Here is a 15,048-nt window from a genome sequence, read left to right as displayed (position 1 = left end):
TTCACTTGATATCGATTTCTAGAACAAACTCAGTTGAACCGTTGGGTTCTCAATGATGCAAAAAGTCTTTACACTCACGTAATCCGAATAAGTCTTAATTCGATTACGCGGTCATTCGATTTGGTATTATTCGGACTTACCTAGGAATGACTCAACTCTGAGGAGATAACATAGTCTAAATTTCGAGGACGAAATTTCTGCAACAGGGGGAGAATGTGACAACCGGTGATTTACGGCTCTTAATTACGTGATTAACAGGTGATTAACGCGATAATAAATAGTGTTTAAGACATGGATTAACTTAATTAGGCCTTTGGAGTGCCTAGAAACGTCTATCCGACCTTACAGTGCGCGAACGGTGGTTTACGGAGAAACATGTTAAACGTAAAACGACAACGAAATGAAACCGATCAAAACACTGACAATGCCGACTAATATTAAATTTTTATGATATATTTTTGATTCGTAATTAAATTTTTATATCCGTAGTCGAAACCGAATCGAAAAACATATTTAAACGAACAAACGACGTGTTTTACGCACTTGTTATGCAAACGGCGTTCAGACGCGATGACAACTACTACCGACACTATTTTAATTATTTTGAATCTAAAACTTTATTTTACGACACGTATGGAGTTCGGGTTTGGAAACGGGTCTCGTAGGAATTACGGACCATTTAATCACGAGATTGGGCTTGTGGGCCTTGGGCCCAAGCCCAAGCCCATTAGGGAAACTCTATGTATTTAAAGAGTGTAAACCCTAATCCTTTCATTTTTTTTAGCCGCATACGTTTCCTGCTTTCCCCAAATCCTCTAATTCTTGCACCTTATCCAAACCCACACTTATATACAAAAATCTTATCCTTCCTTCCCTCAAATGAACATACAGACAACACACAACCTTCATTATCTAAAGTCTGAGCATTTTGATGAAACCCTACCCTTTTAAACCACCCGACACCTCCCTTTCTCTTGGTTAAACGACCATGCTGCGGAGAAATCGAAGAACTCGAGGAGAGAGAGAACCCAGCGAGGGAGAGAGAGAACGCAGGAGTACCATTTCCAGCGACGGACCGCTGATGGCGGTGGAGACGTCCGGTGGCGGCGGTGACCACCGGAACTCCGGTGAGCTCTACACATTTACCTTATTTATCCTTATGTTCTTATTTTTATTTTTATGTAGTCTGACTCAAACACCTCGTCCTCTCGTCCCTCTCTCAGATCCGACGAAGATCACAACCGGCCGAAGTTGTCAGAGCCGGTGGAACACCGGCGACGACAGGCGGCGCTGACGCCGCTCACGGCGGTGGCGGTGGAATTTCGCGAAGATTGTTCGGTTTTTGTCCACATCGATGAAGATGGTGATGATTTTTTTTCTGTAAGCCATGATCCTTTCTCCACTTTTATTTCAGATCCGGCTCGATCTCCGTCTTCTCGACTGTTTGATTTTCGTTTCAGGGTAGTAGTGTGGGTGTATGATGTAATGGTGATGGAAGATGTCAACCGTGATGGGTGGGGTGGCTAACGGAGGCGCACAACAGCAGTGGTGGTTATCATCTTTTAGTTCGGGTTCGAGTGAAGAGGTTACGGATTCGGGTTATGTTTGGTTAGATCCAGCTGAGTTTTGTTTTCTTTTGTGTGAGAATTTGGTTCCGAGTTGGATTGTTTCGGGCTCGGTCAACAGCCGTCAACGAGGAGTTCGGGTCAAACAAAGTCAAACCAGTCAACACGTCAGGTTGACTGGTCAATGCTGGTCAACGGGAGTCAAGGGCAGAATTCGGTTTGGGTTTCGCGACTCAGTCGGGTTCGACTCAACTCAACTGCGTTTCGGGTCAAACCCGGTTGGCTCGGTCAACACCCGAGTCAACTCGGGTCGACAACAGGTCAAGGTAGTCAACAACAGTCAACTCCTGGTCAACACGAGAGGCCCGGTAAAGTTGTTAGCGTAGCGAGTTAGTTACGTTAGATTTTAGTTAGTTATACGCGACCGAGCTCGACCCGAATGGATTAGCGATTGGTTACATTTTATTTTATAGTATTTCATAAAATTTTAGTATATTTTGTTTGAAGTGATTGAATTTTGAAATTATACGACGCATTCTATTGTCGGGTTATTCTAAAAACAGAGGAAACTCTGCCCGATTTTCATAAAAACTCGAATTACACAACGAGAGTATATCTTAAAAAACGACACCAATCGAAACTCTAGTTTTCTTATAAAACCAAATATAAAAGTATACGTATTTTAGTGTTGTTATACAACTTATAAAATGAAACTAAAATTTCTCGACAACAAGTGAGTTACACTTTCCGAACCCCGACACTTACTTAGATAAATATAATTATCTATATTTATTCAAACATCGATATTTCTGAACACTTTTACAAGATAAATATAATGTTTATATTTACTTCGGACACCGATACTTTCGAGTGCTTTGATAAAATAAAATATAATTGTTATATTTATTTCAACGTCGTACTTCGTGTTACTTTATAAAATAAATATAATCGTGTTTATTTCAAACATCGGAATTCGGCATTCACTTTTCAAACATTTAATATTTGGAAATTATATAATATAAATATGATTATTTATATTTCTTTCCATCGCCTAGAACCCGAATTCTCATAAAGTGAATATATTGTCTATATTCGTTTCAAACATCAAGTTTCGATATGTATATCTATTTATTTATTTCCATCCTACGAAAACTACAACGGTATGTGACCGTTTCATATACGACATTTTGAGTACGTACCATTATTCATCCACACCTTCCTTCGTAGAGTCGTTTTGTTAGCGACTCGGTAGAGCTCGGACACGTAGTTTAGCTACGAAATAGAAACTTATCATTATTCCTTGATTAGGAATGCTTTAGTTGCACGCTAGCGAGTTCACATTCGTGGGATGACACTACGGAATCACACTAAGCTAGCCTTGCACAGGAATATCCAGGTGAGTTCATAACCCCCACTTTTTACTGTTTTACATTTTTTATAAATGTTTTCGGGGGTGGAAAGACATGCAAGTTTTTGCAAAAGCAAACACTATTTTGATAAACGAAAACACATATTTATAAACCATGTTGCAAATGAATTTCAACGAACTCGAAAGGTTTATACTAAACATACCGGTTTTACAAAACGTGCATGATTTTCATGACTAGTGACGAGAATGTCCTAGTTACAACAACGGAACTGGGTTGGCCTGCGTACGAAAAACGAGACAACTCAGTGAGTTCATGTCCCCCTTTTCTTTCAACGTTACGGTTTTCAACTTTCGGGGGGAAATACATGTCAAACTTAGGTATGATTAAGTTATGGAATGAACTCTTAGATCATGTGAGCATAGGCTGTAACTGAGGTGCCATTAATCCTTTTGAGGACCAAGGAACAAAGGTTAGATCTAATGGGTACGGGCGAGCCCCACTCACGGTCCATGGGTGACCACTTAGAGTGCTGTTGTGTCCCAGTCGAGGTGATTCGACACTAAAAATTGCCTACGCGGGTTGAGTACCTCCTATGTCGTCGCATATATTAATGTCCTCGCGAAACATTAATGATCAACATGTTCATAGACGTTTTTCATACCAACTTACAACACTATAACCTTCAAATGTTTTTGATATTCATTTGACGCAAACTCATAATACATGTATTTACAAACTTTGATAATGTTTTCAACTTATGTACAAGTAAGAGGACGAGTTGGTCCTGCTTACAAAGACTCTCGTGGGCTAGACTCACAACTTTCATATATCATGCCGAGAAAATGATTTTACTATGCTTTCTCAACAACTTTTAAACCGGTTATCAAAAAGATTTATTTTAAATCTTTTTCAAAACAAACTATGAACTCGCTCAACTTTGTGTTGACTTTTTCGCATGTTCTTTCTCAGGTTGCATTTTCAAAAATATGGAACGGTTGGAATAGGAGAACCCATGGTGATTTGAGTACTTAGCGGGCGTTCACTGTTTAGAAGTCTTAGCTTATTGCTTCCGCTGTGCAATGAAGATACCGGTCCAGTCACGCCAGCTCTGATTTTTCGGGGTGTGACACTGGTACCTTCAAAAGGCTATCAAGTGCTGAAGGAAGAAGACCCCAGTACCAAGAACAAGGGACATCAATGAATGACTTTTGGGATTCATTTCCTAAGTCACACATTGGTACAACCACTGCTGGTGGGGAATCAGATGATCCCATTAACTTGGGTGATGATTTAAAGTACCAGGAATTGACGGCCAGAGTGGAAAAACTAGATACTTTTGTTGCAGAAATCAAAGAAGTGCTGCATCAGTTGTTGAAAGAACCAAAGCTGCAATCCCCTGCTATTCCACCTCAAGCACCTGCTCCATCACAAGCATCTGCTGTAAATGAGATATGGAACTTATTTCAACCTTTTCTCCAACAACAACAACAACAAATGGCTGATCAGCAACATGCCATACATGTACAAGAGCTGAGAAACATGCTGGAGTCCAGGTTTAGAAACACTCAAGCTGATATCAAGGCTATCACGGCCCATATATTGGAAACCACTGGCACTGCTCCTCCCACAGTTCTCTTCATCGATCAACTGCCCCCTGATAATGCCAAAAAGGGGGAGAAAATTCAGGAGTGGAAAAAGAAGGGTATAGATGATGGTTTGTATGTTAAACCTGAAAAGGATGCTTTGACCAGAAACATTCCCTTGCCAGATGGTAGCAAAAAGGTTGATGTTACCCAAAATGCACTTGATGAAGCTGTAGCAAGTGTAAAAAGGGACAGAGCGGCAAAGGATTTGTCAAGGTGGAATGAGGAGAAAAGAGCTTACATGGAGCTGAATGCACAGAGTTGTTCTGAATCAGAGGATGTTCAAAATCCTGTGTTAAAAAGAAATCCCACTAGAAAAGTGAGGGAACCCAAGTGCATACCATCCAGACTCAAAAAGCATACTCCAAAACCACCATCCAAAAGCCCCCAACATCAAACCTCCATCCAAACAGTTGTTGTAACAACTGCTGTGTCAACAGTTGCTGATACTTCAGTGGTTTTAACAATTGTCAGCCAAACACCTGCCATCACTTCAACACACACCACTACCACTGCCTTACCTCCATCATCACCTCCAGCCAAAAAGTAGAAGACATCAGATGTTACAACATCTGCTGTAATGACAACAGTGGTTGAAACACCAGTTGTTTCAACAACTGTTAGTTAATCACAAACCACTGCCACCAAAATCACTACCACTGCTCCACTCAAAACATCATCAGTCTCTCCTCAACCAAAAAGGAGAAGGCTAATTTTGAAAGATGATGACATTTCACCACCACAAACATCCTCAAAATCTCTATCACTTGTCACAATTCCAAATCCCATTCCTCTCTCTTCAGCTCAAATTCAAAAGCCATTACCTCCTATGGGTGTTCAATTTCCTCTGGAACTCATAGTAGTTAGAGAAGAAATCAAATCTTTCTATTATGAGGATGACCATGCTAAAAGGAGTTTGCCATCAGTTGAAGGATATCCAAGGCCTAACAATATTGAAGAATATTTGAAAGTCAAGGCTAAGCAAGCAGAGGATATCTCAAAAAGAAATACACAAGGGAAATCTGATAGAGAAATTCAGCAGAACTATCAGTTTCTACTTACACAAGTCAGTGCTTTGGAGCGATTTGCTAAAAATGTATGTCAACAAATCTCAGAAAGGGCAGATGAGACCTTGAGAAAAGACTACATTGATAACATCATGGCTTACAAAAAATACAAAGGAGAGAAGTACATGTATAAGGTCTGGACCATTCCTGAGCTTGAAAGTGAAGCAGCCAGGATTCAAGAAATGATAAAAAAATAAGGTCAAACATACTCCTCCTGAAAAATTCAAAAAGATTGTATCTGACAAGGCTTTAGAGTTGAAGAGAATGAAAGAGGAGCTGATAGTAGCAGATTATGGGTCAAAGAATTCTGTGTCAAAGTGGGAAGAAGACAGGGTCAGGGCCACCTACAAAAGGTTGGAGGAACTTAGAAAGAAGGATCCAAAAGTTCCACAGAAACCTGACTATTCCAAAGCAGAGGTCTCAACAAGACCACCAAAGCTGCAAGTCAAAAGAACCACTGCTCCAGCTGGTGCTGCCATCTACAAAAGAAGGAATCAAAACCAGTTGGGTGCTGAAACAATCCAAGAATTAATGGCTGGTGATGACCTTGTAAAAGAGGGCATTAAGATAATGATTAAAGAAGATCTTGGATTGGAACAATCTACAAGTACTGCTCAGACAGTCATGAATAGGCCTGCATCACCAAACACCTCATCCAATAAAAATCTCCCAAGAAACTCAAAAGTACTAAAGTGGAAAACTGACAAACAGACCCACGTACTGACAGTGATCAAGTCTAGTGGAGAAGTGAAGAAAATATCAAGGGAACAAGCTCTTGGCCAAAGTCTTGAAGATTTGCAGGATCTCCTTGATCTTCCACTTAGCAAGGATGATGATGACACAAATGCCTTAGCCTTTGAACTTCAACTCAAAGGGCAAATAAGGGAACTGCTGATGAGGCAATAAAGATCTTCCAATAATGAAGAGTTTTGGCATTATCTGTTCTAGGGGGAGATTGTTGGGATTGAACCCTATCAGAGGAACAGATAATTAAAGCCAAAACTGGATCAGGTCAGTGGATCCAGAATAAGCAGATGTTATGTATACAAGTCTCTCCCCTTGAAAGTGGTTTCAACATCTACTGACCTCCTATCTACTGATCGTACAAACTGCTGACCTACAAACTGCTGATCAAGTAAATGACTGATGATAGACTAAAGCTCTGTTGTTCAATCTACTGCCTTGAGTCAGGCTCTGCTGATCATGACAAGTACTGCTGGGTTCACATCAGTGGAAGGATGCAGCAGTAGTTTAAATGTCTTTATGTAATGAAATGTAATAACAGTAGTTAGCATAGCAGAGGTTGTATAGATAAGAGGTTAGAGTTTGTTAGGAGGTTAGATGTCACTTTCATGGTGACGTCAGCCTAGATGCTTCAGTGGTTTGCTCGTGCCTATAAATAGAACAGTGCTCTGTACTGTTCTATTAGCTCTTTCACTATCTTCTTCCTGCACGAACAAATACTGTGAGCTCAGGCTGAGGGGGAGTTTGTTGCATACTTGCAAATTGTAATCGTTGTTGAAATTAAATTCAATCATTCGGTTCAATGTTAAACTTATATGTTAAAAGCAATTCTCCTGTTTGATTGTGAAAAGTTTGCTTCCATCTTAATTCCGTTGCACAACTCATTCATCTTCATATTAGTTCAAACGTAAAACACAATCAAAACCAAACTCAGATTCTAACACCCTACACCATCATACATCAAAACAGACATACACCAACAACAGATACAAATCTACCAATAAATCAACATTAATCTTAGCTATTTGAAATTATATTAATAACAATACTCAATACTTGTAAAATGAAGAATAAAAGCAAAAAGTGACAACATCAAGAGATTGAATAGCCCAAAAATATCAATCTACATTGACCTAATAATTTAAAATCATAAAAGACAGGTGTTTTTTTTTTACATTTGACTTTCAAAATCTCAGTGTATCTTGCCCAAATAATCCAAATCATCGCATTGGTTCACAATATTACACATACATCTAACTGGCACTTTTGTTTTCCTTTAACTTGAGCGGTCTCTTTCATCTTAATAAAGACCATACAATTAAACTGCATACACTCACTCAACCATGGTATATTAACAAAACCCTAGATATATACCTAAATGCCAGATCTACATACGTTCAGCAACAGAGAAAACATTAGGTTTGTAAATTGGACCAGTTGAAATCGATTAATGAATTCCTCGTTGTTGACAAACATATCTATTGATTTTGGATAGATTGAAGCGAGAAAGAAACTAATTTCAATCATGAAAAACTCATCCATTGAATACGCAAAAACAATAACCCTAAACACCAATCAAGATTTCATTTAAAAATTACCTGGTTGCTTTCAAGTTGAAATTGATGTATATGAAATCGGCAGATGAAAGCGCCAAAGTAGAAATCATCAATGTGGACTGTAACTGAGATTTAGGTTTAGTGATTGTAAGATGATTGAAACAAAAGGGGGAAGTTACGGAGATATTAGGTCAGAAACGTGTGATAGAAAGGAATTGGTTTTAGCGCCTAAACTGATTCAATAGAGAACAAGAGGATGCCAAGTGCCTTAAAGTGGATGTCAAGTGGCTAAAGTTCATTTTGCTTTATTATAATATACTAGCGGTAAGACCCGTGTGCAAACACGGGTCGTTTCTTAGAAAACCATGCATAAAAAATATAAATGATGAATATGATTATATTTATATAGACTTATAAATAAATAAATAAGTCAGTCGGCAAATACTTAAAGTTTAGAGTATAAAAAATACAAAAATATACAATTTATTAATCTTTTGTAAACGAAATAAGATTTGCATTCAAACATGTTCCTTCAACCTCCACAAAACACTATTTTAACCCAACAGTGGTTTTAAACCACCGTTTTAACCCAACAGCAGTTTCAACCATAGTTTTCTCCATAACAAATACATTTAACCCAACCGTGGTTTCAAACATCTGTTTTCATCCATCTGTTGACCAAAGTCAACAGATGTATCAACTACTGTTTTATTTTCAAACATTTGTTCACAACAACAAAGCTTTCATCATTTAAACTCTCAAACCTAAATATTCATTTAATTAATTTAAATAACAAACATCGTTAATAATTTTAACACAACTTATTATATAAAATATGAAAGTGTCAAACAGAGGTAACTATATAATAAACAAACTTCAAATCAGCAAACAACATTCAATAAAATACAGCATAATAATTACTAATCAATTGGCGAAACAGTAGTCTCGATAAATAAAACTCCTTTCGGATCACTGTAGTTGTCAACATGTTGGAGGTATTTCAAAACTTCATTGCTCAAATCAACTTCAACCATATATCCCCAACTTGAACTTCAACCTTAAATACTTAAAGTTTACAGTATAAAAAATACAAAAATATACAATTTATTAATCTTTTGTAAAGAAAATAACTTTTGCATTCAAGCCAGTTCCTTCTCCAAAAAACAATATTTTAACCCAACAGTCGTTTCAATCACCTTCAACCCCCACAAAACACTATTTTAACCCAACAGTGGTTTAAGCCACCGTTTTAACCAAACAACAGTTTTAACCATAGTTTTCTCCACAACACTCTGCTTTATCCCAACAGTAGTTCGAAACATCTGTTTTCATCCATCTGTTGACCAAAGTCAATAGATGTATCAACCACTATTTTATTTTCAAACATCTGTTCACAATAACAGAGCTTTGATCATTTAAACAGACATTTGCCAATATTACAAGCTTTTACACTCTCAAACCTAAATATTCATTTAGTTAATTTAAATAACAAACATGGTTAATAATTTTAACACAACTAATTATATAAAAACTACAAGTGTCAAACAGAGGTAACTATATAATAAAAAAAGTTCAAAACAGCAAACAACATTCAGTAAAATACAGCATACTAATTTGTAATCAACGGGCGAAACAGTAGTCTCGATAAATAAAGCTCCTTTTGGATCACTGTAGTTGTCAACATGTTGGAGGTATTTCAAAACTTCAGTGCTCAAATCAACTTCAACCATATCTCCCCAACTTCAACTTCAACCTTAAATACTTAACGTTTAGAGTATAAAAAATACAAAAATATACAATTTATTAATCTTTTGTAAACAAAATAACATTTGCATTCACGCATGTTCCTTCTCCAAAAAAACAATATTTTAACCCAACAGTCGTTTCAATCTCCTTCAACCTCCACAAAACACTATTTTAACCCAACAGTGGTTTTAAACCACCGTTTTAACCAAACAGCGGTTTCAACCATAGTTTTCTCCACAACACTCTGCTTTATCCCAACAGTAGTTCCAAACATCTGTTTTCATCCATCTGTTGACCAAAGTCAACAGATGTATTAACCACTGTTTTATTTTCAAACATCTGTTCACAATAATAGAGCTTTGATAATTTAAACAGACCTTTGCCAATATTACAAGCTTTTACACTATCAAACCTAAATATTCATTTAGTTAATTTAAATAACAAAAATGGTTAATAATTTTAACTCAACTAATTATATAAAAACTACAAGTGTCAAGCAGAGGTAACTATATAATAAACAAAGTTCAAAACAGCAAACAGCATTCAATAAAATACAGCATACTAATTCCTAATCAATGGGCAAAACAGCATACAAAGTTCATCCATCTGTTGACCAAAGTCAACAGATGTATCAACCACTGTTTTATTTTCAAACATATATTCACAATAATAGAGCTTTGATCATTTAAACAGACCTTTGCCAATATTACAAGCTTTTACACTCTCAAACCTAAATATTCATTTAGTTAATTTAAATAACAAACATGGTTAATAATTTTAACACAACTAATTATATAAAAACTACAAGTGTCAAACAAAGGTAACTATTGTAGGACCGGTTTTGACGCCGTTCGATTGCATAACGAACGTTTCACGTGCGGAATCCGTGAACGTGCGTGACCGAACACACGATAACGTACTACGAACGTGATTCCATTGCTAGATTTGACGTGTACGGTACAAGAATCACGATTACACCACTTTCTCTCTCTACACTTTCTCTCTCTAGAAAGTCTTCTCCTTCTAACTCTTCCAAAAATCTCTTCTAAAGTCTTACTAAAATCGTGACATAACCCTCTATTTATAGGTCAAGGCAACTTAATGAAAGTTCTCATTAATTACAAGTTTGCCACCTTGCCATTTCTAACTAAATATGACATTATGCGCTTGATTTCTTCCGGCTTTTCACTACGACTTGAATTGACGAAGGCGATAGACAATAAATGCATCAACAATCTCCCCCTTGGATATTGCCGTAGTCAATCCGTAGTGAAACTCGTAGCGGCTTGTCTTTCTCTCTCTCTAAGACTCGAACAAAGATGTAGTCGAAAGACAACTGCACTAACAAACTCCCCCTTGGATGTTGACGGAATCTTTAGTGAGAGTCTTCAAATACTCTTGCTCGAACAGAATCCCGGTGGATCTGTATTTTCTTCAGGCTCCCCCTTTCGTCAAGCTTTCGTGCTTTTGGGATCGACACCTGGCTTTCCGAATACAAGCTCCTTTTGCGTTAAGCTCGTCTTCAGACTCCCCCTTAGTCTCAGCTGTCGGGATCGTAGTCTGGCTTTTCGTAGCAACAAATTTGAAACCTGCACATCTCAACCTCTCTATTACAAACCAATAAAGTTGTGATTCAACTTAATGAATCAACTAAACATTTGAGAATTATTCGTAATTAAAAATTGATCAATATTTGAAACAAGTTGTGATTCAACTTAATGAATCAACTAAACATTTCGAACCATTTAACCAACCTATTTGTTTATCATGTTTAGCCTTTTAGATTTTGAATGTCAGCTTTTCAACATCAGTTGTCGAAAATCTTTTTGAATTTTTGAAAATAAGAAACATAAATGCAGAAATAAAATGCAGAAATGAAATATGTACAAACATATTTTTGTGAGTTTGTGTAAGAGGATCATATCAGTTTTGAGACACATCACAAGCACCGTTAAGCTTTTAATCGTTTTAAGTTCTAAACGATTCACGTTGATTGACGATATTGTTGTCCACTTAAGTTTTCATACAATTTTCAATCTATTCAGGATACTATTTAAGTGTTTTATGAACTTAGTTCGATTCATGTGCCCCACCTCTTGAATATACTCCCGTATCCAGAATCTCAATATTCAGTCTTACAGGCAAGAATACTACAATGATATCTGTACATAAATTAGGGGTTAAATGCGAGAACTGAGGGATCTCAGGTCAGAACTTCCGTTCAGCAGAGAGATATCAGCTTCGACTTAGCAGTGTGTCCCCTTTAGAGGATCTTTTCAGCTACAACAGATGATTATCAATTTTATTGTCTAATCAGCTGAGGGCTTTATGCTATGTTTCAAGCATTTTGCGGAAAGTATTAGCCAAGGACTAGGTCAGAACTACCGTTCAGCAGAAGTCCCGGAATAATACCCCAGACATCATAGAGTATAAACACCTAGTATATCAGAATACGAGACCTTTCAAACGAGATTTCAGGGGTTACCTATATATCCAAGTAGTGTTCCCCACGAATTTCACAAGTTTGAAATTTTAGGTTTATATCCCGAATAAATCTACTAAATGTACAAAAACCTATCGTCACATCATCAGTGAGACCGTTTATCACATTTTACATTACATTTCTTTAGCATGCTGTGATAGTCCACTGATTTACTATCATTTCCTCTTTTTCACAACAAAACTCAGTTTTAAATTTTCGATGTTTTTGACATTTTCAAATTTTCTATTTTTTTTTTAATTTTCTCCCCCTAAAATCAAAATATGTTTCAATTTTGATTTTCTGGGAAAATTTGAAACTAACTGTACAAACTTGACAACTTGATGAGAATCACATTAATTCTCCATCCACTTGGCGTAAACAATCAGAACTCCCCCTCACAACAAACTATTTTCCCATTATGATTTCAAAACACTTAAGTTTGTTTTAATCAAAATGGTTTTTCCGGAAAATTAGTTTTATGTGTCATTTCATAAACTCGGGGTTTCATCACCTTGTTTTTCAAATTACCACTTATAGGAAAGATGAATCAAGTACAACTTAATGTCCCTGATTTATCTTTTGAAAGACGAAAAATCACCAGAGTGAAATTTCTCAAGAAATATGCCGATTCATGTTCCACGCTTACCAACCTGGGAACTCCGGCAAGTCAGGTTTTTCATTTGAAAAGTTTTACCCAAGCCTGACTGTCCTTGGGTGATTTTGAATTCTTGTTTATCAATGGAGGAAAGTTCGTATCATCCATTGTTAAACCTGAATTCTCAGATTTTATCTCAACAATCGGCTCTTCTAGTTTTGACGAACCAGAATCATTGCTTGAATGTGGCTTGTCTGACTTTATTGAGTCAGATTCGTCGCCGACATGTGGCTCCTTTGTTTCCGAAGAAACAGATTCATTGCCACAAACTGTTACCTTCTTCTTTATCTCCTCTTTTGTCCTCAGATTTGCATCTGATGAATTCATCTTGCTTGGCTTTGCAGACGATGGGGTTGATTCATCAGCACTCTTATTCGATCTGTCGGGTGAACTCGAGGACAAAATCTTCTCCAGATATTCTCTGGCCTTCTTCCTCTTCTTTCGCAGTTTGTCTTTTTGCCCTTGTGAAAGCTTCACTTTCTTTTCTTGAACTTTAGGTTCTTGAACCTTCTGTTCTTTGACATTCTGTTCTGAAACTTTCAGTTCCTTGGGCTTGACAGTGACTGGTTTCTTTGCCAATTTCTGAGAATTAACCCTCAATCTTTCATTTGATTTCCTTGGGAAATTCTTGGCAATGTGTCCTTTGATTTGACAATTATAGCATCTTCTTGTCTCAAATCTTTGTCTCTGGCAATTAACAGCAATGTGTCCTTGATAACCACATTTGTAGCACACTCTGTTATCGTACCAATCACCATCTTCATACCAAATGCTCAGATCAAAGCACTGTTTGGCTTGGTGATACTCTTTCCTCTTCTTGATTGTTGGATTTGTCTTTTGAGCACTGTGGTCAGACCTGCACCACTTATTACCAACAATTTTTGAGTTTTCGTTTTTCAATTTTTGTACTTTTTGATTGCGATTGGATGATCGATCTGATGAGCTTTTATTTTCTTTTTGAACAATTTTCGACTTTTTAACAATTTGTTTTTGTTCTACACTCTTCTTAACAGGTTTCTGCTTTGAGCATTCACCTATTTCAGTAGATTGCAAAACAGTATTTTTGAATTTTTCTTTTAATTCTAAAAACAATTTTTGTTTTTCAATTTTTTCAATTTCATCATCAGATTTCTCATCACAATCTTTAACTTTGACATTGTCAAAGTTTGTGACATTGTCACTTATTGGAATTGAATTGATCGGTTTTGGGCATGAAATATTCACATACGCTGAAGAAATCACAAAACCTTTCAATTTATTTTCAAGCTCATTGATTTTCTTTCGAGCTTGCTCGCTTTCCTTTTCAAGCTGAATAATCTTCTCAAGATGAGAATTGATCATTTTTTGCTTTTCGATGTTATTCTTACTAAACACATTCCTCCCATCTTCAAAAATCTTTATTTGACTTTGAAAATCTTTTTCAATTTTTATTTTTTCATTTTCTGAATTTTTTATTTGAATTTTCAAAACATTTTCTGAATTTTTAAGATTTTTGTTTTCTAATGTCAAACTCTCTAATTCCCTCAAGAGTTTGGCATTTTCAAATTTCAGATTCTCACAGTTTGAATACTTGTCGATCTTTTTTACAGATTCAGCTTTCTTTTCCACCTTGATAGCTGAAATTTATTTAACCTGCTCCTCTTCCTTTCGCACATTTTCCTCAGATTTGAAATCTACTTTATCAGTTGCTGCTTTATTCTTTCGGAGTTCAAGTTCTCGTTCTTTAATCTTCTCGATGAAAAAACTCAAATTCACGTCTAAGTATATCTTCCTCAAATCTGACAAATACATGCTCCATCTATCATCCAGTAAAGCATTTGCTAACTTGTTAACCAATTCCTCATTGGTCTTGATCATCTTCAATCTCACCATCTCCCAATACAACTCGATATATCTTTTGATCAATTCTTCAATCGATTCTCCATCGATACCTGAAAAATTATTGAACTTGTTCAGTGCAGTATAAATTTCAGAATCCATGTCTTGGTAATGAGAAATACACAGCAACAGATTTTCAATCAACTAAAAATTTCACACAAACAAAAAATCTGATGAATATCCGATTGATGAAAATCCGGTGACAACAAATCACTTCGAATTACCTGCAAACACACAAATAAACAATCAGTAAAAATATCAATCAACTAAATCGGACGGAAAGTTGATCGAACAGATAGTATGCTGAACAATCGGACAAAAACGCTATTCAATCAAATGAGT

General features: G+C 36.6%; 1 long non-coding RNA gene across 1 annotated transcript; it reads left to right on the top strand.

The window, feature by feature from the left end:
* The first annotated feature begins 774 nt into the window (after positions 1-774).
* LOC110936102 lies at positions 775-2,103 on the top strand. The gene is made up of 3 exons (XR_002589722.2): positions 775-1,127; positions 1,224-1,380; positions 1,461-2,103. It is a non-coding gene; the product is annotated as an uncharacterized LOC110936102 (long non-coding RNA).
* Positions 2,104-15,048: the final 12,945 nt, after the last annotated feature.

Source organism: Helianthus annuus, chromosome 4, assembly GCF_002127325.2.
Source record: "Helianthus annuus cultivar XRQ/B chromosome 4, HanXRQr2.0-SUNRISE, whole genome shotgun sequence".
Taxonomy (NCBI): Eukaryota; Viridiplantae; Streptophyta; class Magnoliopsida; order Asterales; family Asteraceae; genus Helianthus; species Helianthus annuus.
Note: the sequence above shows the minus strand (reverse complement) of the source record. Positions and strands in the feature narration are given on the sequence as shown.